Source organism: Brachycentrus maculatus, unplaced genomic scaffold, assembly GCF_059751285.1.
Source record: "Brachycentrus maculatus isolate JH-2025_06_01 unplaced genomic scaffold, ASM5975128v1 h1tg000483l, whole genome shotgun sequence".
NCBI lineage: Eukaryota > Metazoa > Arthropoda > Insecta > Trichoptera > Brachycentridae > Brachycentrus > Brachycentrus maculatus.
The window spans coordinates 428,008-454,991 of NW_028281230.1; the positions used below are offsets into that span (position 1 = coordinate 428,008).

The 26,984-nt window shown below is 31.7% G+C and overlaps 1 protein-coding gene across 3 annotated transcripts in view; it reads left to right on the forward strand.

Annotated features, from left to right (window-relative positions):
• Positions 1–2,310: 2,310 nt before the first annotated feature.
• The window catches only part of Pgant9 (polypeptide N-acetylgalactosaminyltransferase 9), a 106,705-nt gene continuing 82,031 nt past the window's right edge, over positions 2,311–26,984 (forward strand). For all 3 annotated transcript variants that reach the window (XM_088272211.1, XM_088272208.1, XM_088272210.1), the window contains exon 1: positions 2,311–2,366. The gene's annotated coding sequence lies outside the window, so the exon portion shown is untranslated. The remainder of the gene's footprint in view (positions 2,367–26,984) is intronic.

Consider the following 26,984-nt stretch of genomic DNA (forward strand, 5'->3'; position numbering starts at 1 on the left):
TTTCTTCATTTCATGGAATAATTTTTTTTGGTGAAAATTATATGTATGTTCAATTTAAGATTTTTCACTGTTTTATAATTTATTACAAGAAATAAACAGTGATAGTATTGGCCAAGTAAAATTTTGATTAAAATGGATAGATATCTTCGCAAAGTGACTGCTGAATCAATTATCGAATGAAATATTATTTCATCGGATGAATGCACGTTTTTGATTTGAATTTGATTATCCTGTGAAGATCCGCTTATAGGCTGCCATTTTGGTCCATTGAAATATATTTATTTAACCCTCATCCGCACTCGATAGTGCATAGGGCACTGCATCATATAAACACAGTGTTATTTTTATCGTTAACACATGAAGGCAAGGTGACCAGCTCCCCGCTTTAAGTGACAGTCCAGGAAAATATTGAATAAATATTTAAGTGAAAAAATCACGATTTTTACTTAAAATCCCCCTAGGAATCGAACCCGGAACCTCTTGTACGGTAGCCGACCGTGTTGACTATTGCACTACAGAGGTGGACAAAATTTAAACACACAATTCAATAACTATGTTATTCGTCATTTTTTATTTTTTTTGAGTTATGACGCTTAATATATTGTACTATTCTTTAACGCCTTGCCCGGTGAATTGCCCCTGCAATGGAGGACAAAACTTCGACAAAGAACGGCGTGTCGGGTTGTGGTCCCGTGGTAAGTGTCGCGGACTCTTAAGTCAGAGTTTTTCGGTTTGAACCCACTGTACCACAATTCGATACCTATTTCTAATAATGAGCTGCTTAGGCTCACAAATATAGTATGAAATTGAAATATTTGTGTGAATAATAAAACACAAATATTTATATTTTTTTCAAAAATTAAATAACATCCTAAAAACAAAAACAAATTTGTTTATTTGTAAATAAATATGCAGTGATTCATACCGTTTTTGAATAAATTGAATCCTGAAAAGGATGACGAATGCATGTAGGATTTATCTTCAGCGATGGAAGGATCCTATTTTGTTTATCTTTGATAAGATTGCATCTGTGTTTCAGCACGTTAGGGGTTGAGGGTTGTTTCGTTCTGAAATCCAACCTAAATAGGATTAAGGGGTAGTTTCAGGAATTTTCGTACGTGTTCCGACTCGCCATATGTTACGGAACACGTAGTTTAATCTGTCAGTTTGGAAATATATTGTTTTTAAACATTATTTCATGTTATGATCGTTAAGTAAACGTGTATTGTGTGCATACATACTCGTATAAAGGTAACGTAAAGAAAATTATGTAATGTTACATATATAACTTTAATAATTTAAACGATTAATGTTTTTTTTTAAACATGTAATCAGTCAACATTTATCTTTTCCTTCTTCTTTATGAGCCCTCTGTCCTCCATTGTTGGTTATAGGCCTCTTCCCTTAATTTCCGCAGCGAAAATATCGACCCATTCATAATTTAAATAAGGTCAAAATTAAACAAACTCTAAGTGAAAATAAAAAAAGATGCATTTTTACAATTAAATGTTATTTCTTTATTACTAATCAAATAAATTGATATTCCTGCTCTTAAAACATAAGGAAAGGATAAGGGTATAATTTGAAATTCCTGATTATCGTGCCGTTTCACTGTAGGGGTAAGCGTAGAAAATAACGAGTAACACCACACTGTATTTGCAAAATATTCGTACCCTTTTCTTCATTCATACATCTCCTCATTCAAACCTGCCAATTATTCAGATTCTTAACCTGTCCAATTTCAATTTATATATCTGACGTATTTGATGACCGATGTATATTATAAACAAATATATAAACTTAATAGTTTATTCCACGTGTATTTTAATTGACCAGTGACCGGGTTTCGTCGTTACCGACATCATCAGACTGGTGTCTGTAACGACAAAATGCAATCACTGGTAGAAACCAATTTATTTGGAATAAATTATGCATTAAAGTTATTATTATATTATCTAAAATGCAGTTCCACTAAGACATATATTTTTTTTTTTTTCCGAGAGAATGAAATAAATATGTATTTTTGTTATTAAGTGTATTACGTACGTCAAGTGTATTAACGTCTTAGGCATATCACAAACATTTTAATAACAATAAAAATTACAATTTATTAAAGCTAAATATTCTGATGGGATATTTTATCTATTTTTTAAATTTAATTATCTTAGTTTTTCTTTTTATTATTTTTCTTATTATTGTTTAAATATTACAAACTTTTATTCTAAGCTTGTTTAACTGTATTCTGCTATACTATGTACACTTTGTAGAAAATGCCGTAACTTGTTTATCAATTTAACAATATCTCCGTTCCTATTGTTTCAGAATACAGAAACATCGAAAACATCTGTTTCCTGAAACACCGACTCGTAAGTATTGCTTAACTTATGTTATAATGCTATTATATAACTATTTTACGCCAAAAATACTAACAACTTTGGTGTTTTAAAAAAAATGTGTCGGGTTGTGGTCCCGTGGTTGGTGTCGCGGACTCTTAAGCCAGAGTTTCTCTGTTCGAACCCACTCTACCACAATTTGATTCCTATTTTTAATAATAAGCCGCTTAGGCTCCCAGAAATAGTGTGAAATCAAAATATTTGTGTTAATAATTAAAACACAAATAATTTTATTTTTTTAAACAAAATTTAAGACGCATGTACAAAAAAGTTTTTAGTTATTCTCATTTATAATATAAAATTTTGTAATTTCTGTCCGTTAAAGTCAAAACACTGCACGCCTAAAATTCTTCGCAGCCATCTATTTTCAAAGCTGAGTATACGATTGCTCCGGGCCCTTGTAATGTGTCATATCTCACAGTCGTATAAGATAATAGGAACTATACAGGCATTATATTTCCTCTTTTGTACAAATTTATTTGCATATTTTTATCGAAAACATAATAACAAATTGCAATGTGCCCTCACAGAGTTTTATCGTTCCGGGGGCATATTTTACAAACCTTTTTTCATAAAATTATGTGAAAAGTAAATTATATTTTGTATATTAAGAGCATTTTTCAATTTTTGGTATTCATCGTTTACTTTATGTAATACCACTTTAAAACTCTACTTCATGACTTTGTTTCTTCAAAACCGGTTAGCATGAAGTAGTTTTAAGTGGTTTTACAAAGTGAACGATAAATGATAAAGATAGTGTTAAAAGTAAATTGTTTATGACATGTCCGAAGTAAACAATCTATTTCAGATCTACCCACCCCTATTATCCATTTATGATTAGGTCTTTTAAACTAAGTTTCGTTATTAAATGACTTTATGGATAGTGAATACACGTTGTACAACTTTATTGCATAATTTTTAAAGTTCCTTTGACCGAAAGAGGTGTTTATCAGATTTTGTTTCATGTATTTATAATAAGAACAGTGAACTCACACATAAAACCTCATGAGATTTATTATATATCTGGGAGTTCAAAAAATTGTGTAGTGTGATTATCAATCATGGGTAGCATGGTAAATTATACAGGTGTGTAAAGTGATCACTTAACCAACCGATGACAGGTCAAAAGGCGTGTGAAAAAATCTGTATTGAGATTTCATATGTAATGTATAATAAAATTACAAACATAAATATTTTTTGCAAAAGTTCTATTAAGACCTTCTTAATTTTTCTCAAATTATAATTTAAAAATAACATCACATCATTTTGTTAAATTTTCTATGCTTGAGAATGTAATATGTTCCTTTTGTGATGATACATTTCACTCACTCCTTTCAAGAACGTCATTTATAAAAAATCGTCAATTTTCAATCATCTTTTCAGAATGCCCATAAAATTTACTATATCCCAGCAAAAGCGGCATATTTTAAACTTAATATTTACCCGCTACAGGGCAGAAAGTGTTGTTTTTGCATTTTGAAGAAAAAGTATTGTTTATTTTTTTTTTTAAATAAACCTTTACTTTTCAAATGGAGAAAAAATATTCAGTTTTTACTTAAAAAGATCTGTTGCACAGTAAAAAGTTCAATAAATAGCTTCATATATATTTTTAATACATTGTATTATATTTTTTAACATTAAAAACGATATCCTGAAAAAACAAGTTTTTTGATTTATGACGTTGTTGAAAGGAGTGAGCGATATGTAGTTACTTTTTTATACATAAGATAAAATCAAGTTTGAAACATTTGCTTTAAACGGCAACACTGCTTTACCCAGTTTGTTTTTCTTCAAAAATTTTCACGTTTTCGGATGAATTTCCCCTGAATGTGAAATATTCCAACAGCAAATAAAACACGACCCCTCCTTCGTCTCTAGCGCCGCTTTACTTTTAAACGCCCTCATTTTATGACACCTCATTTAAAACTTCTCCTTATTTATCCTCCTCTTCCTGAAAAACTTTAACACTTACCCTTGCACAAATATCTTTTGATTGTCATCCCTGTGCCGGGAGCCGGGCAAAAAACGCCCTTAACGACGCCAAACCTCGGTGCGGATTGTCGCACAGCTCGTAACTTGGACGTAAAGAAGATTGCCATAAAAATGCGAGGGTAATTTGAGAGATTTCTGCTATCCTGGTAACTGAGGAAAACAATTATCACGAATACATTTTGACATCTCAACATAGATGAAGAAGAATATGAAAGTCTGGCTACTTATAGGGCTTGTGACTTGTCACAGGCTGGTTAAGTGATAACACACCTGCAATATTCACTATTCTACCCATGATTGACAACCACACTACTAAAATTTTCAACTCCTAGATTTATTGATCAATCACATGACAGTACGTAAGGGTTCACAACAGCCATCTTTGTCGGGTTGAGAAAAAAATATTCATCTTTGTTGAGATATAAAAATGTAAAAATAACTCCTTAACGAAGGAAATTGAGATTTGTGAACAAGTATTTTTTTTAAGTTTTGATTTTAAGGACCTACAAGTTGTACATAAGTATATATATTTTTAAATAATTTAAACAATAAAGCGAAACAATTTTTACGAATTTTTTACTCAATTTTTAATTTTATATAAAAAAATCATTGTTTGATTTTAATATTAATGACACAAATCATGAAGTTTTGTAAATTTAACGCCGAATCAATAAATAAATATTTAGACTTATTCAAAATGTTGTGATTAAAAATAGCCGGTCAAATTTTGATACACATAAAAAACGTTAAAAAAAATACAATCATATTTTCATCCGGTTCCCAGTATGTAAAAACAACCCCAGATTCGAATTATGCATACAAATAAAAAAAATCTAGTATATCAATTTGTATATCAATGTGTGAATCTAGTATATCTCGTCCGCCTCCTTAGTGTAATGGCCAGCACGCTCGGCTACCGTTCTGGAGGTCCCGGGTTCGATTCTCAGGGGGGTCAAATAAATATAAGTGATTTTTTCACTGTAATATTCATTCAATATTACCCTGGACTGGTACCTGAAGCGGAGGGCTGATCACCTTTCCTTCATGTGTAAACGATCAAGATAACTCTGCGTTTATATGACGCAGTGCCCTATGCACCATTGGGGTGTGGATAAGGGTTTAAAAAAATTTCAATGTGCGCCTTTATCAAAAATAATTTACTTTTTATTTTACATCATATTACCTCGGAAGGTGAAATAACTGTCATAAAAACACTTACAAATTCACTTTTGATTTACGTTAAACGTAAGGAGTCTTATCCCGAAGAAAACTATTTTAATTTAAATAAGGTGTCTATTTCTCAAAATTTTAATTTTCCAAAAAAAAACCTTTGTATTTTTCGTTTTATTTTTGGATTAATTTGCAAAACGTATTGTATATTGTTTTGTTTGTGAATCCATTATTTGTCTTCCATTTTATCCAGAACCTTCTGACGTCAGGGGAATTGGGTAAAATATTGATTTCCGGCTGTATTTGGGGCTCGAAATCGACAAATAATAAATTTGTGGTATATTCTTATTATTATTGTGTATCAGAAGATATATAGAACTGGTTTTCACTTTCCAGATTGACTCGCATACCTTGAACTTTTAAAGACTTATTTTCGCCTAGAAACAGGATGATTAAAAAATAAATCATCCACTTTTTTACGTTTTGTTTTTTTCTGCTTCGTCTTGAATGTAGAAAAAGTTTTATTGATTCCGCATAGCAAAAGAAATAAAGATGATCAAAAGACTATTGAAATATGAAGACATAGAATGATATTATATTTTTCTCATGGATTTTTAATCAATCCACAAAATTTATAAATCAAATTAAAAAATTATACTGATTTACATGGTTTATCCCCCAAAGTTTAAGAAAAAGAGCCAAGTAATGTAAAAATAAAGGTTTGATGATAAAAAATCTGAAATTTGAATCACTATAAGTAAAAATAAAAAACAAATATTGGTTTGACCATTACTTTTGAAATTTTGGCAAAACGTTGTATTTGTTTACGAGCGTAGTTTTATATACGAAAAGTGCTATTTTTGAAGAACAACTTTTTTACTCAAATGGCAGTACCATCTGTTGAATGTAACAACAACACACGCAAAATCAAACATTTTTTTGCAGATAGCGAGCTTCTAGATAGCTGCTTAAAATATTACACGCATAATTCGGTTCGAAATCATCTCTGAATCATTGACAATGAAATTTGTTACAATATTAACCAAATCCAAAAAGTTCACGTTTCGCTCACTCGTTTCAACAACGTCATATATCACAAATCTTAAATATTTAGTTGTGCATGTTTTCTGAATTCCCAGAAAATTTACTTTATCCTAGCAAAAGCATATTTTTAACTTAATATTTACCCGCTACAGGGCAGACAATGTTATTTTTTTGCATTTTGAAGAAAAGGTATTGTTTAATTTTTTTTAAATAAACTAAATATTTTTCAAATGAAGAAAAAACATTCACATTTAACCTTAAAAGATCCTTTGCACAGTAAAAAGTTCAATAAGTGGCTTGATATTTATTATTAATACATTTTATGATATTTTGAACTTTAAAAACGATATCCTGAAAAATCTTTTTTTTTTATTTATGACGATTTTGAAAGGGGTGAGCAATTAATTTAATTTATTTAGTTTAGTTATTTTTTAATAGCTCAGTTATTCCTGCAGTACAATGTTAGAAATATCCTATTTGTGTGATATATTTATTTAAAAATGTGTATTTTAATGAAAAACACCATGTATCGTCGCTTCAGTGGGTGTATTTTCTCGTGGCTTTCCATCAAACAACTCGTTATTCGAATGTGATTGGAAGCGATCGGAGCGTGAAATGATTTTTATTCTGCAAAGTTCCGACTATACTGCTGCTAGTGTGTATAATATTATACTGTGCTCTCTGTACACCATACGTTATACTTAATATCCCATAGCCCCCTTCCCGAGATGGGGCGATATGTTGCACGCGGATTTGTCGGATTTATCCTGCAGAGGAAAATAAATCTACTTTTACTAATGGAATTTCTGATTTCACTCAAATTGTTTTTTGAACTTTGAAATCCTTTTTTTACATCATGTTTCTAGATCATTGCTTGACACTAAAAAGTCATGTCTGCCTCCGTGATGTAATGGTTAGCGTTTTTAGCTTACATGCTGTAGGTCCAGAGTTCGATTACCAATGGGGGTAAAAACAATTATTAGTAATTTTACTATCGATTTTAGAATTCAACACTTATTTAATATTACTTGAATTTGTTTTCATGTAAATAATGACAAAGTAACCACTGAGTCAGCACAATGAATGCACTATCGGGTGCGGACAAGGGTCAAAAGAAGAAGTCACATTTTTTAAGCAAAATATGTTTAGTGGAAAATCGTTAAAAATTACATTTGCTTATGATTAATATGTATAACATATGTTAGTAAATAAGATAAAATTAATCACCTTTTTACTTGATTTCTTATTTTAATATTTCACCGAAAACCAAATAAGTATTTACAAATTTGAAATCAGATCAAAATATTTCAGAACAAACAACCGTTTTTAATTAATTTAATATACGAAAAGTCCTTCGTCGATAATATTGTGAAAACTTTCTTACACACTATTCTCAGATGTTCGTCATTTTACATAGAAGGTTAGGATTGTTACTTTCATTATTCTTCAATACCACATTTTTAGACTTCCAATCAATTTCTATCCCACGTAAAAATTGAGAGAGATCACTCTTGAACCCGCCACCCGCAATTAATCGTGTCTAAAAACTTTTATAGTATTTTTTCTCGCTAAATTGGCTTCGTTTCCTGGCTGCATCGGGTCAAATAATGAAGTATAGAAGTGTGTACAGAACGGTTTATTAAACGTGGAGTAGGTAAAGGTAGGAACGAGGGGCAAGTGGAGAGCAGTGGAGAGTAGAAAACCGAAACTAATTGCGAATTGGGTAACGTACAACTCGTCAATGGCGATCACTTTATTATTTAGAAACTAACCTGTCTCGAAAATCTGTTGTATTTCATGGTCTCCTGATATATAAGTAATGTGAAAAAACAAACTGTAATAGAAAAACACATTTTTTGTTATTAGGCTGAAAGAATATTTAAAATTATTTATTGAAAAGTCTCCAGGATATGGTGCATTTTTTTTCTTTAACCATAGTATTGAATACACTTAGCGACTTAGCATTTAGAAATACATTAACAGTTTTGATGTACACACATGTATTGCAATTCCCAAATGTCAGCAAACAGTTAGATTGACACACGTTTTAATAATCTTAAATAAAGTTGTCTCAACTTTATATTACAACATTTATCGTTCATCCCATTTTCTTTCATAAAAACCTTTTTTATTTTAACGATACATGCTTCATATCAAATTAAAATACTCTTTAATTCACATCTCATCCGTAGGGTGAATAATCTAGTATCGAATATAGTAAATAATATTTATATTGTTAACCCCTAATAAACTTGTAAGTATTCAATCTACAGTTTACTTTTAATTTTTCATTTGCAATTTTAATAAATTATTATATTTTTTTACGATTCAGTCATTTAATTATTGTTTGAAATTTTGACCGGATTAAAAATAGCGTTACGCTTTGAACGATTAATTTAAGTTAATATTTGGTTTTTTCTTTATTTCATCGAAATTTTGTGCATTTTGCTTAATAAACTAATGTCATCCTATATTCAATCCTATTTATTCAAATATGTTTACTTATTTTAGTTAGAATGTGAGTTCAATATAAAATATTCCGCATGTAAGTAACAAATTATCTTTCATATATCCTATAGATTGTAGCCTTAAAAAACATGTATTATGTTTATTTTTTTAATAATGACAACATTATCAATTTTTTGTGTTTGAAAACTTTTAAAAAGCGATATTGATATTATTTATCCCAATTATTGACAAAGAACAAATTTATCATATACAATTTGTATTGAACAACCTATTTTTTTGCTTTCAAATCTTTATAGCTATAATTTACATTTAAAAAGGAGAATGTAAAAATCGTACTTTAATAGAAACCACACCCTTAGATTTTATATGGTGGTTCAAGATGCGGTATTAAAAAAAGGTTTTCAAAATGATATTGAGAACTTTATACTACAATTGTGCGATGACCCATAAAGATTTATGTTTCAAGGCACTTAAAAATCCGGGAAATCTATATTTATTAATGATATATATGTAAAAAATATTGTAATATAATTCTGGATAAAATAATATTTTATATGTTCTTGTATCTTGAAATTTTCCCTCTGTTTTTTAAATATATTAAAACTAACTAACTAACTAACCATCACGCCGCTTCCCCGCAGGGGTAGGCAGAGAGAATAGAGCGCCATACCACTCTATCCTTGCAAACATTCTTCGCCTCTTCCACGTTCTTGCATCTCCTCATACATACCCGCCGATTGTTACGACTCCTAACCTGACCACTTTCAAGTATTTGGCATACCTGATCGTGCCATGTTTTTCTCGGTCTTCTTCTGCTTCTTTTCCGACTAACATTCGCCTCATAAATTTGTTTTACCGTTCTCTCCTCACTTATTCATTCTACATGTCCAAACCATCTCAACACACCTTTCTTAATTAAATATATTATATAAATTAAATTAAATATATTATTCCGTTGAAATTCTACTATAAGATATTAAGAGACAATTTTTTATTGTAAAAAAAAATCAGTTAAATTATAAAGTGATCTGAAAGCTTATATTTCGTTTTGTATTTTTATTTTATTCACTCGATGTTTCGTGTGCAAAAAGCCTACCTTTGAGGCTTAGCTGGAATTACTTTTCGAGTTCCAGGGATACCCAAAGTGATATGATGCAAAACCGGGCTTAAGGATCGAAAAGAGGTATATTTCCTCGAATCCTTAAGGGTAGTTTGAATACATCATAAAAAAATAAAGTGGGATTCAAGATAATGTGGTAATGATTATCAGGGGACGAGAAACGTGAGAGGGAAAGAGAGTAAAAATAACTTGAAGTACTTCAATAGAAATTGGCAGATTATGGTTCGGGATATTGGCTAGGCTATGTGGAAGTATGTTGCCAATTCGGTAGCCAAGTAGGCACCTTATAAAAATATTGGAAAATTTGCAAACTTTGGGTCGGGGGCTTTGAAGGTTATCAAAAATTATGCGTTCTCCATTATCGTGATTTCCATATCGGCTAGGATAAGTTTCAGAAATAGAATTTATGTAATCAGGATTGACTTCATTTGAATTTAAATGTCTAAGTAATTTTACGGTTTCCTTTCATTTTATTATAGTCAATAGAGATTTGATGAATTATTTCAATGTCTTATGAATAAATATTTTAAACAAAATTTCTCAATGAAATTTATTATTTCCTCTTATATTTTCCTAAAAAAAATCTTTAATGTGAGTAGTGTGGTTGTCAACCATGGATAGCATTGGTAAATGTTACACGTGTGTATAATGATCACTTAAACCAGCCTATAATGATCATAAGCCCTGTAAATACCCAGATTTCCCCATGTTTCTTCTGAAACATGTAGTCTATAATTAAACTCAAGTGGTAAAAAACGAAGTGTTTTCTTTAATTATTGTAACATGTCTTACCACAAAGTTAATGCCGAAACAATAAATAAAATTTCTTCATCATTGTTAATATGTCTAAAATAATGTTAAACATGATAATCAAAAACTCTAAGCCTTGAACTACAAAGACAGATAAAAAATAAATAGATTTTTAAGTCGATAGTCTGCTTTATTTAAGTCCCTTTTTTTGTTTCGATTTACCATTTTTATTCATTGTGTGGTACAGAAGAATATTTAAAAGAAAATCCTTGCTGTCTTGTTTGATTGCACCTCGCTCTAAAGGCAATACAAGAAGCAACCAGCTTCCCTTATATGTGTGTCGGTTGGCACTGAGAAGGTTTTCGGTACGGAGCAACCACTACTTACTAACTGCGCTAGAAACGTAAATCAAGGACTTTACGTCCTTATTTCCTATTTCCTTCCGCTTCCTGGAGACTAACAACCAGAACCAATTATTACTTCCGGTTCATAAATACCTAAGGGGGATGGAACATGTAAATATTAACGTTATTATATCAGCAGAAATAATCGCGAACCCTATTCTCGATATACATACATATGAAGTGTTTACAGAAAGACTCATGAGGCGGAAAATGAAATGACAAAAGCTAAAATATGTATGCATTTATTTTAAAAGCTGTATTTTGTTTTGTTTTGAAAAATTATGATTGAAACAAATGTTTTTGAAAGGAAATATGTCAGATATATTTAAAATTAAATATGCTATTTCTGAGATAACAATGTTAAGCGTCTGACCCAATTTTTGTCCACAAATTTTGGGGTAATTTTAGTAGGGAAAAATAAATCAATTTAAACCATAAATATTAATATTTTTAACACATTCACTGCATTCATTATGTTACACGTGTGTAAAGTAAGCACTTAATCAGCCTATGACAGATCATATACACCCTGTAAAAAATGTGTACCTATTCTTCTTCTTCTTCTGCTTGATATAGGTCATGTGGCCTGTTTTTTAGAGGGATTATCCTCCTGATAATCTCGATGGATCTCGATTTCCAGCTCTCGATCCATTTCTTTGGTAGTCTGGGCGGAAGTCGTCTAACTTAGGGTCGGTCGTGCAGCGCAATGTGGGGGAGTCTGGATGGTTCCATGCTCTTCACATACGCATTCCATTGTCTCCATTGTTGCTTTCCCCACCTAACGACATCTTCGATATATTTCTCATTGATATATCAAAATGCATAATTGACCCCTGAGTGGATAAACCCATATTTGTAAATGATTTGGACCTACCAAAAAATGGAGTGAATTTAAAATTACTGTTAATTTAAATTTCACTACTGTTTATAACACTTTAAGTATGTCCAAATACTTGTGCACAAAATCTGGATTATCTCCAATTACAGGAGTTATTTTCATATTATTTGGAAACAATTTTTTTTTTTTGACATCTCATCAAAGACGAAGAAGAATATGGAAGTCTGGGCATTTACGGGGCTGACGACCGTCATAGGCTGGTTTAAGTGATCACTTTACACACGTGTAACATTCACCAATTCTACCCATTATTGACAACCACACTACTCAAATTCTTGGAAGTTCTATACACATGAACCAATTTAGAAACCTTGTTCTGAATCACTAGAACTTCACTAGACATCTATTGGTGAGATGTAAGTATTTGGACACACTCAAAATGTTATTTGGAAACACTTAAAATGTTGTAAATAAATTGTCTGGTCAAATTATAAGCTTAAATAATAAAAATGAAAATGGTGTTTTCTGGCGTTTCTCATGTGTGCGATTGTGATCCAGGATTTGGACCTCACATATTAATATAAGAGTTTCTGCTTAAAAAAACGATTCTTAACATCTCACCAATAGATTTCTCTAGTGAAGTTCTAGTGATTCAAGGACAAGGTTTCTAAATTGGTTCATATATATAGAACTTCCAAGAATTTTAGTAGTGTGGTTGTCAATAATGGGTAGAATTGATGAATGTTACACGTGTGTAAAGTGATCACTTAAACCAACCTATGACGGTCGTCAGCCCCGTAAATGCCCAGACTTCCATATTGTTCTTCATCTTTGATGAAATGTCAAAAAATAATATTCATTATTGTTAATGCATGAAACGCACTATCGTATTTTACATTGATTTATCAAGATGAATTTGTTTTGCTTAACGAATGTTTCACATAACGTCCGGAACGAACTATTCTCGTTATGAGAGGTTCCGCTGTATAGTAAATTGTAACACTGTATGCATACATTCATTGTACATACACATTGTATAAATGGTTGTATTATATTAAGAAGATGGCGTCTACCTCGGTGCGCCGCGTTACTTGGCTTCCCTCCAACTAGAACACATCGGAGTTGGGGGGTGGGGTTAAAATCATTAAAATGCAATAAGTTTTATAAAGGGTTTTTCAATACCAATGAAATAATTTGAAAGTATTTTAAGAAGAGAGGATAATGGAAATGATTAAACAAACAAATGCGTTTTTAATTTTTTTTCTAAGGATCATGTAACTCTTTATATTTCTTACGACTGGTGGAAGAGCATTCTACGTTATCGGTCCCGCAACAGCAAAGGAATGCTGACGCATTTAAAGTTGCGAGCTTTGAGATGACTTGACCATAGCAGTTGTCGTAGCCGGCCAAAGCGCGAGACATATATCAACCAATTCGTCTGGAATACATAGCTCTTTTAGGAAAAATCTGGAGCCATATTATGTATTAAATTAAACATGACTAGACAAAGACATATCATATTAACTTTTACTTGTTTTATTTTCTCGAAAATGCGTTTAAATCTGTTTTAAAATATAGGTTTTATTTCAATAGCAATGATACAGTTTTAAATTATTTTAATGGCAACACTGCTTATTACTTTTTGAAGTTTCTTAAATTATTTGTGTTGAGTAGATTATGCCATTTTTATCATGGAAAAACACGTTTTAAAGATGTTTGTAGAAATTATTAATATTTTTAATCAAAACCAGTGCTCATTTGCAAATACTGTGAGAATTTTAAGAATTCATGGTCCAAATTGTTCAGAAATTTGACTCACTATTTGTCGTATTATAGGCAAATTTAAAAGTTAACTTTCTTCGTCGTACTGGTACTCCTGTATCTTGTAAAGGAAATTTAATTCTACTCTAGGTACTCCTGTATCTTGTAAAGGAAGTCGATTAACGATATAATGTGGTCCATGAATTTGTCTTAAATATCTCACAGTATTCGCAAATGAGCACTGATGAAGAAGTCTGGGTATTTACAGGGCTTATCACCAATTATATGCTGGTTAAGTGATCACTTTACGCACGTGCAATATTCACCATTCTATATTACTATGATTTACAACCAAACTACTAATTTTTGTAACTCCTACATTTATCACTAATCTCATGATATTATACGTGTGAGTTCACAAGAGTCATCAATGGTTAGATTGGGAGAGATTTTATTAAGCAGAAAATTGTATTTGGACACACTCAAAATGTTGAGAGAAAATCTCAATCATTTTGGTTAATTGATAAAAATTAATTATTGAAACATTTATTTTAAAATTCAGTGACATATGATCAAAGCGGATACTAAAATTACCTTTTAATTTTAGTAGGGAAAATCTCGGTTGCTTGATATGAAAATTCAAAGCTTTAAATTTATGATGAAAATAATAATCTATTTCTCGTTTTGCCTTTGTGCTTTTGGACAAAATAGAAGTACATATTAACTATCCATATTTAGTTAAAGTTTTGAATATTAATGTGAAATTTCACAAAGTCAAACCCTTAACGATTAATAATATGATTAAATTATAACCGACCCTCTACGTAGTACGTATGACGTCATAATGAACCCACGTTGGAGGATTTTTAATTTGATTAAAAATAGCCAAGGGCTAGAAATGTAAGTGTTTTTCTGCGGAAATAATAACACAATTTCGTGTGGCATAATTACATTACGGTAAGGGGTGTAGTACCTACGTTTACTCTGTAAGGGTCTTAATTTGATAACTTTAAAGCATTTTGCATGTTTTTGAGGGAACTATAGACATCACAAGGGCTGTATTAAAAAATAAGGGTTTTTTACAAGCTCATTTACTGATTATGATTTTTTCCCTAAACTTATAGTAATATAAGTAAACATGACTTTAATTAAAAATCTATCATACTCAGAAAAACTAGCTTACTAACTAACTAACCATCATGCCGCTTCCCCGCAGGGGTAGGCAGAGGAATAAAACGCTACCCAGTCTATCTTTGCATACATTCATCGCCTCTTCCACGTTCATGCATCCCCTCATACGAACCCGCCGATTATTTCTATTGCTAACCTGACCACTTTCAAGTATTTGACATTCCTAACTCAGAAATATTTAATACCTAAACTAACTTATCAACTAACTACCATGTCACTTCCCAGCAAGGGTAGGCAGAGAGAATACATAGAACTCCACACCACTTTACCTTTGCAAACAAACCTCCCTTCTTCCACATTCGTGCATTTCCTCATACATGCCCACCGATTATTTCAAATCCTGATCTGACCACATTAAATAACTTGAAATACGTGATCGTGCTAAGTTTTCCTCGATCTTCCTCTGCTTCTATTACCAAGCACACACACCTCATAAGTTTATTCACTGCTCTTTCTTCACCCATATGATTCACACGCCCAAAAAATTTCAACACATATTTCTTAATTTTATCTATAATGCTTATCTCAGCCTTGCGTTATTTCCTTATATCACCATTTTATCATCTATTATACATCATTTTGGCACTATTCGTCTGAGAGATCGCATTTTGACCGCATTCAGTCGACTTTAATCTAAAACACTCTCCTTATCATTCATTGTTCACTTTGTGTAATACCACTTTTATTGATAACTTTGTTTTATTACCATACCACAAAGTTTTCAATGCTTTTAATATATAAAACAGACTTCTATCTACTTTAATAATAAAACCCTTATCCGCACCCCAATGGTGCATAGGGCACTGCTTCATATAAACGCAATCTTGATCGTTTACACATGAAGGAAAGGTGATCAGCCCTCCGCTTCAGGTACCAGTCCAGGGTAATATTGAACAAATATTAGAGAGAAAAAATCACTTATATTTATTTGACCCCCACTGGGAATCGAACCCGGGACCTCCAGAATGGTAGCCGAGCATACTTACCATTACCATTATACTACGGAGGCGGACTATCTACTTTATTAAGTAAATTATATTTTTTGAATGAATCGAAATGGAAAAAGTTGCCAGGCGTTACGTGCACTTTGTCTCATATTGAGGACCCGAAAATAAAACATCAAACAAGAAGCTTGTATTGATCTCGTCTTCTCTGTGATCAAAAGGTAACGTGATGAAGTAGACATTTCTTTGCTGTAAACATTTTTGATTAAAATAAACAAGAAAATCCCAGGTTAAGATAAATATTGAGATAAATATTGAGACTAATAATATGGAAAAGATGTGCGAATAGTGAAATAAGGAAGGAATGCAAAGCTGAGATAAGCATTATCGATAAAATTAAGAAAGGTGTGTTGAGATGGTTTGGACATGTAGAACGAATGAGTGAGGAAAGAACGGTAAAACAAATTTATGAGGCGAATGTTAGCGGGAAAAGAAGCAGAGGAAGACCGAGAAAAACATGGCACGATCAGGTATGCCAAATACTTGAAAGTGGTCAGGTTAGGAGTCGTAACAATCGGCGGGTATGTATGAGGAGATGCATGAACGTGGAAGAGGCGAAGAATGTTTGCAAGGACAGAGTGGTGTGGCGCTCTATTCTCTCTGCCTACCCCTGCGGGGAAGCGGCGTGATGGTTAGTTAGTTAGTTAGTTTTAAATGGAAAATTATTTTCATATTCATATGTGAATACATATTTTGTACCCATGACAGTATCTCGTTTCAATACTTACTTTAATGTAGACTTAAGTTTTGTGCTGACATTTCTTGGTGGAACTGCATTTTATAGAATAAAATAACAAATTTGTAGTTTTTACTATATTAATTGTATTTGACCAGCAACCGAATTTCATCGTAACTGACATAATCAGGCTAGTCTGAAACCTGGTTGCTGGTCAAATAAAATTCGTGTGAAAAAAAACTACAAAGTTGTTTTTTTGTTTTACAGTACATATGTGGACATTTATGATTGAAAATTTCAAGTCAAGTTACTACGTATAGGCCTTTATTAATGCACGTGTGATTTTTTTAAATTATTTGACTTACTACGATACAAATAATTAGATCTGAATGTGAAATATTGGTAAACGTAGAGATTTTGGAACAGGTAGATGATTTCGTGTGTTTGGGTAGTATGTTTTCTAGGGATGGAAAGATTGATAGAAGACAGAAAGGAGAGTGAATGCTGGGAACAAAGTGAATGGTGCACTGAAATCAATTATAGCAAATAAAAACCTATCAGCGGAAGCTAAACTGGCACTGCACAACGGAGTCCTGGTTCCAACTCTAAAGTATGGAAGTGAAACATGGAGTTGGCAAAAGAAGGATGAAATTATACCGAATGCAGTCGAAATGCGATCTCTCAGAAGAATGTGCGACAAAACGATGTATGATAGATGTGCGAATAGTGAAATAAGGAAGGAATGCTAAGCTGAGATAAGCATTATCGATAAAATTAAGAAAGGTGTTTTGAGATGGTTTGGACATGTAGAACGAATGAGTGAGGAAAGAACGGTGAAACAAATTTACGAGGCGAATATTATTGGGAAAAGAAGCAGAGGAAGACCGAGAAAAACATGGCACGATCAGGTATGCCAAATACTGAAATGATAGGAGTCGTAACAATCGGCGGGTATGTATGAGATGCATGAACGTGGAAGAGGCGAAGAATGTTTGCAAGGACAGAGTGGTGTGGCGCTCTATTCTCTCTGCCTACCCCTGCGGGGAAGCGGGGTGATGGTTAGTTAGTTAGTTAGTTTATAATTCTTTATTATTTTCCTGAATCAAAAGGGTTAATTTTATTTAATATTGAATAAATTCTTTAATTTATAATCTACGATCCCGATAGACGAGTCCAATCAATTCATTTTAATTGGACGGAGGATAAAGTGAAATAAAACCTCTACATCTGATGCGACTCATAGCGAAATGGATTTGTATGGAGAGGGGCAAAATAAAAATTAAAACGATTTGCTCTGTGTCGAGAGGACGCGCTACGGGATATATGCAGGTACAGTACACACTCGTAGCATCGCGATATTCGCTTCATTAACGTTCGTGAAAACGGCGCGAATGTCACAACACTAACCTTCCGGTAAATTTGAGATGAAATAATTAAACATTACTCACACCCACCTGCACTCAGTGGACCCTTAAAATGTTGTGATAGAGATCTTAGACGAATAAGAGAGGCGTCGGAAGACCACGAAAAAGATGGTCCGATGACATACCCGCTATGGGGGGTAAAAATTGGCTGCAAGTAGCAACTGACCGTAAAAAATGGAACGATACGGATGAGGCCTATATCCAGCAGTGGAAGATAGAAAGCTTATGAGAAAGAAGAAGAAGAAGCACCTAATGGTGTAGAAGGCTTCGGACTTGTCAACTTAATCGTTACTTACAAAACATTGTATTACAAGGCGTAGTGATAAAAATTGTTCTTAAGATTCTTAGGTATCAAATTGAATAAATGTTAAAAATTTCTTACAGTGAAAGATTACACTGCTTATGGGAAAGAAAATAGAGAAATAGTATGTAGGAAAATGAGAATACTATATAACTTTTGGTTTCACACCAGTATTCGTTTCGTCATTCGGATACTGTATGAGAACTGATGAGACGTAAATTGCTGAAAAATATATTGCTTCTACCAATTAACCCACCAATGTACATTCATAATAAATGAACTAAATGAATGTAAATAATTTTATATAAATATTATTCGTAAGTGGGGCGAAAAAAAGTATCTAATACCTTAATAATTTTTGAACGCTATAATGATGTACTGGTCTGTTTATAAAAGTTGCTTTTAGCTTTTTTATTTAGTAATAACACTTATTTCAACTCTATTTTATAGTAATACAAATCTAATCATCAAATGAATATATAAAAACATTATAAAAGTCTCAGTTTTCAACCGCGAGAAGGAAAAATCGTCGAGTTATTTCTGCACGGAAAAAATATAAATAAACAGTATTATTCGAATATTCTCGTATTCTCGCTACAAATATGGAATGGACTAAACGAGCAGGGGAAAACTATGAAGGCTTTATGTATATTCGTATCACGGCGCTTTAGATTGTAAAGCTTTATAGAGATTGATTTTCCATGAAAAAAATACAACGTGCAAAATGTTTTTTCGCGCGCGCGCCAACAAGTTCAGCGCAGTTTCAAAGTAATAACAGTGATGTTTGATGATTGAAATACGCGACAAGTATTGCGTTTTATCCGGAATATCTCATTGAACCCCTTTCCGCACTCAATGGTGCATAGGGCACCGTATCATATCGACTCATAATCATCAATTATACGAAGGTAAAGTGACCACTCCTTCACTATATACATTGCATATTTTTTGAGCCGTAGCAGCAGCACTATTGCCTCGTTTAAATTCCCAATGTATCACATGTCGTAAGTGTGTTTTTTGATTCTCCATTTTGAAGGCGAAATGAAAAGTTAACGTAATATTTGCAACACAAGGAAGCTGTTTAAAGACTGACCAAGTTCTATATGTGAAGTGGAAACTAAAATCTGGGAATAACCCATTGTGTGAACCCAACGATAACAACAGGTACAGCGTACTAGGGCGGAAATTATTTCAGAATCAACCTATAGTGAGATCTAGAAATAGAGTAAGTACATTTCTTGGGATCAGATGAAGTTCACAAAGCTCAGAACGAACGACATTGTTGCCTTGTGCGAAAGGAAACGGTGGTGGATATAATGCATATGAAATATTATGTTTGTGAAAATAGTGTATTATGAAAAAGATAATAAAAGAAATGGCAAGGGCACTCGGCATTCTATACACGTTCTCGAATAATATGTATCGATTGTTGCGTGGTATGATCGATAATCCCCAAATTATCCGGAGCATTAGTCTGTATGTTCCCGATAGTTAGCTAAGACATCGTCGGCATGGATTGTTTCATATCCCTTATTACGAGTACAGGACCAACCTGCCGATGCGATGGTTATGCCTGTAGGAAGAGCTACCGCTATGCTGTACAATATCAATATCTTTAACAAAAGACTTCTTGCTTACTTTTTAATTTATATTTTAATGTGTACGCCTGAAATGTTAGTTTGTTATGTATATATACATTATTAAAGAAATTGATTTGATTTGATTTGATATATCAGTACTGCGGTGACTTATTTAATTAATATTTTCACTTGATTGCTTGTTAAATTGATCGTTATATCTTGATGTATTATTTTTTTTGAAAACTTATCTAGATCACTTAATTTGATGATTAATGTTTGATTACTTTTTGATCTAAAATCAGAGATAAAAAATGAATCAATAATTCTGGGTACTCAATTATCAATTACGCTGACAATCCTTTTTTAAAAGAAATTAATTTAAAAAATAATCCTTAATTAAAGGAAGTTTTTAAGTGCTGGGCGACTTTAGGCATTTAAGATATGAATTTTAACCCAAATTAGTAAAGAAATAATTCAATATGTTTCATTTTTTATTTTATTATTTCTTAAGTTAGCTAATATTACAACTCATATAAACTAGTAGGTATATACACTTAATTTACTACATCTTTAAATATATTTACATTTCCTTACAGTAAACAAAACATTTATTTGTAAATTCTTTCAGACTCTTTTCATTCTTCATACATTCAGGCATCTAATCGTACATTTTCAAACCCTTATACATTAAACAATTTTGCGACTCTGTTTTTTCATAAACGGCAGTCTTATTTAACCCTTATTTCTTGTAATCTGTTCATTACAATTTTTATTTAACACTATTTTATCCTTAAAATATTAATGATTTAGTGTATGATTAAAAAAACATTTATAGCATACTAGCGTAATAATATGAGTTTTTTGTCTTTCACTTCAAATTATAGTTTTTTGTTATTTTTTTCATTGACCAGAGCTCTGTTTACATAAATATATTTCTTTGTATAGAATAGATATTGTAACACATATATGTATAAATTTGCACTTATGATCAGTCGGGTGTACCAACACATCTAACCCCGTTACAATGTTGCAACCCCATGATGCCAGATCGCTGAAGATATCGTGTAAAACATGTTTACAACAACAATGCGAGAGCGTAAACAAAAATAGTTTTTGCACAACATATCGAGAGAGTGGACGTTTATTAACCATTTGAGGTTCCATTGCAAACACTGGCGTGCCAGTGATATCAAACAGTCGATCGTTTGCAGTTGCCAGTTCGGTAAATGGTAAAAATCCTCGTTTACGGCGCGATTCCCAATTTACACCAGCAAAAAGCCTGGAAAATGATCTGGCAAAAAGTATATATTTGGCGCCAGTGTGGAAAATCATGAATAAATTTTCACTCGACCATATGCTTTCCGTTTATGACTTTGGCACGAAAAGCTCAGAAAATGTTTATCCTTGGACGTATTTAATATATGGTTACATATCAAAATGATTTTTTAAATCATGTACAATACCCATCTTAGTAACTTTAGACGTATTGAATGTATGACTGATAATACGTTACATCTTGATATCTTCGTTACATTTTAAAAGGGATTTTTAAATTGATTTAAAATACCAATCTTAGCAACTGTGAATTTTTTTAATATATGGTAAATGATACGTTATATCTTACCGGGTAGGTACAGAGAATAGAACACCACCCCAATCGGTCTTTGCACACAATCTTCGCCTCTTCCACATCCATTTATCTCCTCATACATACGTGCCGATTATTTTGACTCCTGACCTGTCAACTTTTAAGTATTTGAAATACTTGAAAATACTAAGTTTTCCCTGTTTTTTTTTCTCTGAATTTATGTATAACCACATAAGCCTCATAAATTTGATTTCATATTTTTTCTTTATTAGGTACCGATCTTTTATATTTTGTATTTTAAAAGTGTTGCTAACTTTGTGGTATGGTTATTTAACGCTCTTTAATTAAAGTGGTATTACACAAAGTGAACGATGAATGACAAGGAGAGTGTTACCTATCCATTATTTTACGAAATCAATAAAGGTTTGAAAACTTTATATATAGATGGAGTTTGTTGTCAATGTGATTACTTCTTGGAATATTTAGATGTAAATGCCATTGTAACAAGTGAATGTTCATATTTATGCTGATTAAATGAAATGAGACTTTTGAGATTAAGCCTTAACGAGTGCGATGGTAGGTAATACTGGAAGGTAATACAAATTATAATCATTATGTTGTGTGCTGGTACTTAATCAGCGAGGGTGACTCGAGTGCTAATTAATATCGTATATAATCAAGAGAAGGTGAATTAGATCTTCTTAATATATACAACACGGGTATTAGGGGTGGATTTATTAATATTCCTCCGGTATTAATATCGCCCCTCGCTGAGTAATCTGGATTATTGTCCGTGGGCTATTTCACATCACACAGATAGGGTAAGCAATCCCACAGAGTGGGATCTCATGACATTTTAGATCCTCTGGGATCCCGTTAAATTTCTTACTGGATCCGCCTGGGATTTGCTGTATTCTGACTTTAAAAAAAAAATTAAAGTAAATGTTTTGTAGGCAGTTGTAGGTAGTTGTTCGATTCGGATAAAATATGACTTTTTTAATATTGCCATTAATAAAAAATCTATAATTAGCTTATATTACAACGATTTGAGTGTTTCCAAATTCTTGTTCACAAATCTGGATTATCTCCAATTATAAGAGTTATTTTTCATATGATTTTTTGTTATCTCAACAAAGATTCGTAAGCCCCGTAAATGGCCAGACTTCCAAATTCTTTCATTAATTGATTCGGCAGTCACTTTGTGATAAAATCTATCCATTTTTAATTAATTACTAAGTATTTACAAAGTAAAACATTAATTATAAATTCCATATTCTTCTTCATCTTCGTTGTGGTCTCAAAAATGATAGCTTATATTATATTTAACGGAAACTAATATTTCCACATCATTTAACATCTAATATATTTAAATCTTCTTACAATAAATATAACATTTGTTTTCGAATTGTTTCATACTATTTTCAATATTCATATATTTAGGCATCTCGTCGTACTTTTTATAACCATTGCAATAAAATAATTGCGGTAATGTTTTCTTTTTTTACGTAAAACAATCCTCTTGGCGTTGATTAAAAATGTTAAAATTTTAAATGGATGATGATTGGGAAACTCAATTTACTTTTCACATTTTAATAAACTAATTTTACTAATTAACTTACTTACTATCATATTTGTCTTCAGGGGTGGGCAGAGAGAATAGAACATTGTAAAATCTGTGTATCACTGTGCATTCAACAAAAGTAACATTTTCCACAGAATTCAAAGAGTTGTTCAAAATTCTCGTTGTTTGACCCATGTCCGCACAACCTTTTCACTTGTGTTTTCAACTTGATTTATAATACATATATGAAGGCAAAATATCAGATCTGAGTTATGTATTCTTAAATAAGGGAGAAAAATCAAAATAAATTTACCTGTCTGGGAGTATAGCCGTACGTGTACGGCAATATCAAACTTTCGTCAAAGGAGTATGGCCGTACATGTATGGCCAATAAAAAACATAATATATATGAGAACATGTTTAAAACATGATTCATATTAAATTTATCGATGTCAATAAAATCATGTTTACTGGTTTATATTTTTTTTATTCAAGCAAATATGTTTCTTATAGTATTGAATATGATAGAAAATTATAAAGAAAGTTTAAAAAAAATTATAGCATGAAAAAAATCACTCCTCAGATACAGTTTTGTCCGCAGAAACTCACTCTCAGACAAATTAAAATTATCTTATGTGCATGAACGTGTTTTTTTTTTTTAACAAATATGTTAAGTCTTATATAACGATAGTCATAGCAGAAAATTTTGATATTGATCTTTTCCTTCATAATCTGATTTTTTTTATTAAGATTGAGGTTATGATACGAAGACGTCTCCTTTATGTTATCATTGAAAATGTGAGTAAGTAAGCGGTATGGAAAATGCAGGCACTTTAGGGTAGTGCGGGGTATGATGAAAGCCCTTTGCCGCTATTCAGCGAACACCAGGGGCAAAGGAGAGGCGAGGAGGCACGGGGAGAGAGCTTTTAGTCTGAAGCTTTCTAAGGTTAATGTTGCCAGCGTTAGTGCACTCGAGAGTCTCAAGAAACGATAGGAAAGTTCAAAAAAACTACCCACGTCAAACGAAAAGATCGTTAAAATTTAAGGGTATTTTTTAAAGGAAAAAAATTATGTAGCGGTTAATTTTTTTTCCATTGTAGAAAATTGTAATTTTCCATCCATTATTTGCACTATTTTTTTTTTGTTTCTAGGCAGTCGATTACAACGGATGGATACGCGTTATCGACGTTATATGTGTATATAATTTTAAATTTGCTTCCGGATTTTTATTTCTACTTCCTTTTGGCATTTTAAAATTGGTTTTTTATCCGCTTTATCAGGAACAAAAAAATACCAAGGAATAATTTATTTTGTATTAATTAAATTTAACGTTGTCTGTACTTCTTAGTTAACTCGTTAACGTTCCTCGGATGCGCAGATTAAGTTAAAAGTCACTTTATAGTAAAAAAATATTTTTTTGTCAACTTTACATAGAATTGTTCTGATAAATCTTTTTTTTATCTAGTTGAAGTCATTTCTATAAAATCATATTGAATTGATATCATTACTAAAATTTATCCTCAAAGATTCTGCGCCAAATAATTTAAAAACTGTCTTCTTATGTATATGTATTTATATGCGCATGAAATTTTTTAATTGAAATATTATTCGTGAGATACATCATCGGGTTCATTATTTCATACACTACTCATATTGGTGTTGTGATCCAAACAATTTCGTTTCGTTGAATAAGGATCATTTCAAAGTTCTTCAAAGTTCTTCAAAGTTTTTCATCTTCCGCCTAATTTAACTAGAGTTTGAACGAATTTAGGGTCATAAAATAAAGATCCCTCGATATTCAAAAAGCTGTTCTCCTGGCAGTCCGAGATAATTTGTCGTTTTATGAAGCATTTAAAAATGGTAAATGAGCTCTTTTAAAAGAAATTCTCTCGACCTTATTTTTAAGAATTTCAATATTTTATCTAGAGCTTAAAATAAACCTTATTATTACCGATTATACAAAAAAACACGAGAGATTACCATAAATAAACCCTTTTATAAAGCGCGAATTAGACTGAAAAGTAGGGAAATTTACTCGTGTATTACTAAATATGGTATTGCATAGCATATGTAGTAGATTAATAAGCAATCGTGCAGAACGCAGATTTTTAATACATTCTAACTTATTCAATAATATAATGTGTACACTTTAATCTAAACTGACATTATTATTACATTCCAACATAGACGAAGAAGAATTTGAAAGTCTGGGTATTTGCAGGGCCTATAACCTGTCAAAGGCTAGTTTAAGTGATCACTTTATACATGTGTAACATCTACCCATGATTGACAACCACATTTCTCAAAAAAAATCTCATGGATATAATCTATCACATATGTAATTCTTACGTCGCTTCATGTGTGAGTTTGAGGCAGTATCTTTGGCTGATTTGAGTAATCCGACCCTTTTATTAAAATTAATGCAAGATGTAGCTAAGATTCTCAGATGTGTGAACAAGAATTTGGACACACGCAAGTGTTGTGGATGTTTTGTTTCTTCAAAAATATTTTAATTAATTGTATTTTATTGTACGATATCTCAAGATTCTTAATTTTTGCTCAAATGCTAAATTATATTTGGTTTTGTTCCACTCTTTTTGATTATTATTACTTTTCCTTTCCCTATCTTATTCCTTGTTTGTTTCCTCTCGAATATGACTGAAATTCTCTTCACAGTTATATTCTTAAATAACGTCATCAGTATTCCATCAAATACTCGTATAAACCTAAATCAAACGTATTGAAGCATAGAGTAGATTACCTTGCCTTCATATAATAAACGATATAATTTTTTTCCATAGATAAATTTTTTAAACTTTTTTTTAATTATATGTATTACGGCTCTTTAGGCATAGCCTGTGTTCAGCCAAAATACTTACATATTAAAACAATTTTTTTTATTTTAATTACATTATTAACCACATATAATTAATAACCATCTGGATGCAGACAGGAAACAAAGTTTATCTTGATAATACTGTGTTTGTTTCCGAATTTATGTAAAAATAAATTATACATAGAAATTGTTATCTTTTTGTTCTTGTTGTAAATTAACATTTTAAAATTGCTGATTTAGTGTACACGTTGTAAGCCCTGTAAAAATTTCGACTCGCATATACCCAGCTCACTTATTTTTTTCATATTGTTTAAGATATCAAAGATGAAGAAGATGATATAAGACTTTCATATGTGTTTAAATAATGATTTTAAAAAAAATGATTGAACCGTCAAAATATGTTGCGCGTCGGTTAGAGTATAAAATGCAATGATATTAATATAACCGAACATCAATTTTAATTCAGGATCATTAATCATAATGTGCGGATACGTTTTTCTTCTGACGAAATGAATTCATTTCGATTTAATGGCATTCATCATTCACTCGTTGAATTACGAGTATAAACACTATGCTCACTCTCTTCTTTATTGCTTTTTATATTAATTCTTAATATGGTGAAAGATCTTCCCACAGAAATCTTCTATTATATAAATTTAATACAATTTTACATGAACTCATCTCGGTGAACGTAAACAAGAAACTGCTAATAACTATTCACTAGTCTGTGTGATCGTACTAGTGCAGTGATGGCGAACCTTTTAGAGCCTGCGTGCCAAAAAACGTTCAGTATAATAATATGTCGCGTGTCACATGCAATGGAAATAAAAATGCACCAATCCTTGTGAAACTTCAGATTTTTAATATAAACAAAGCATTAAT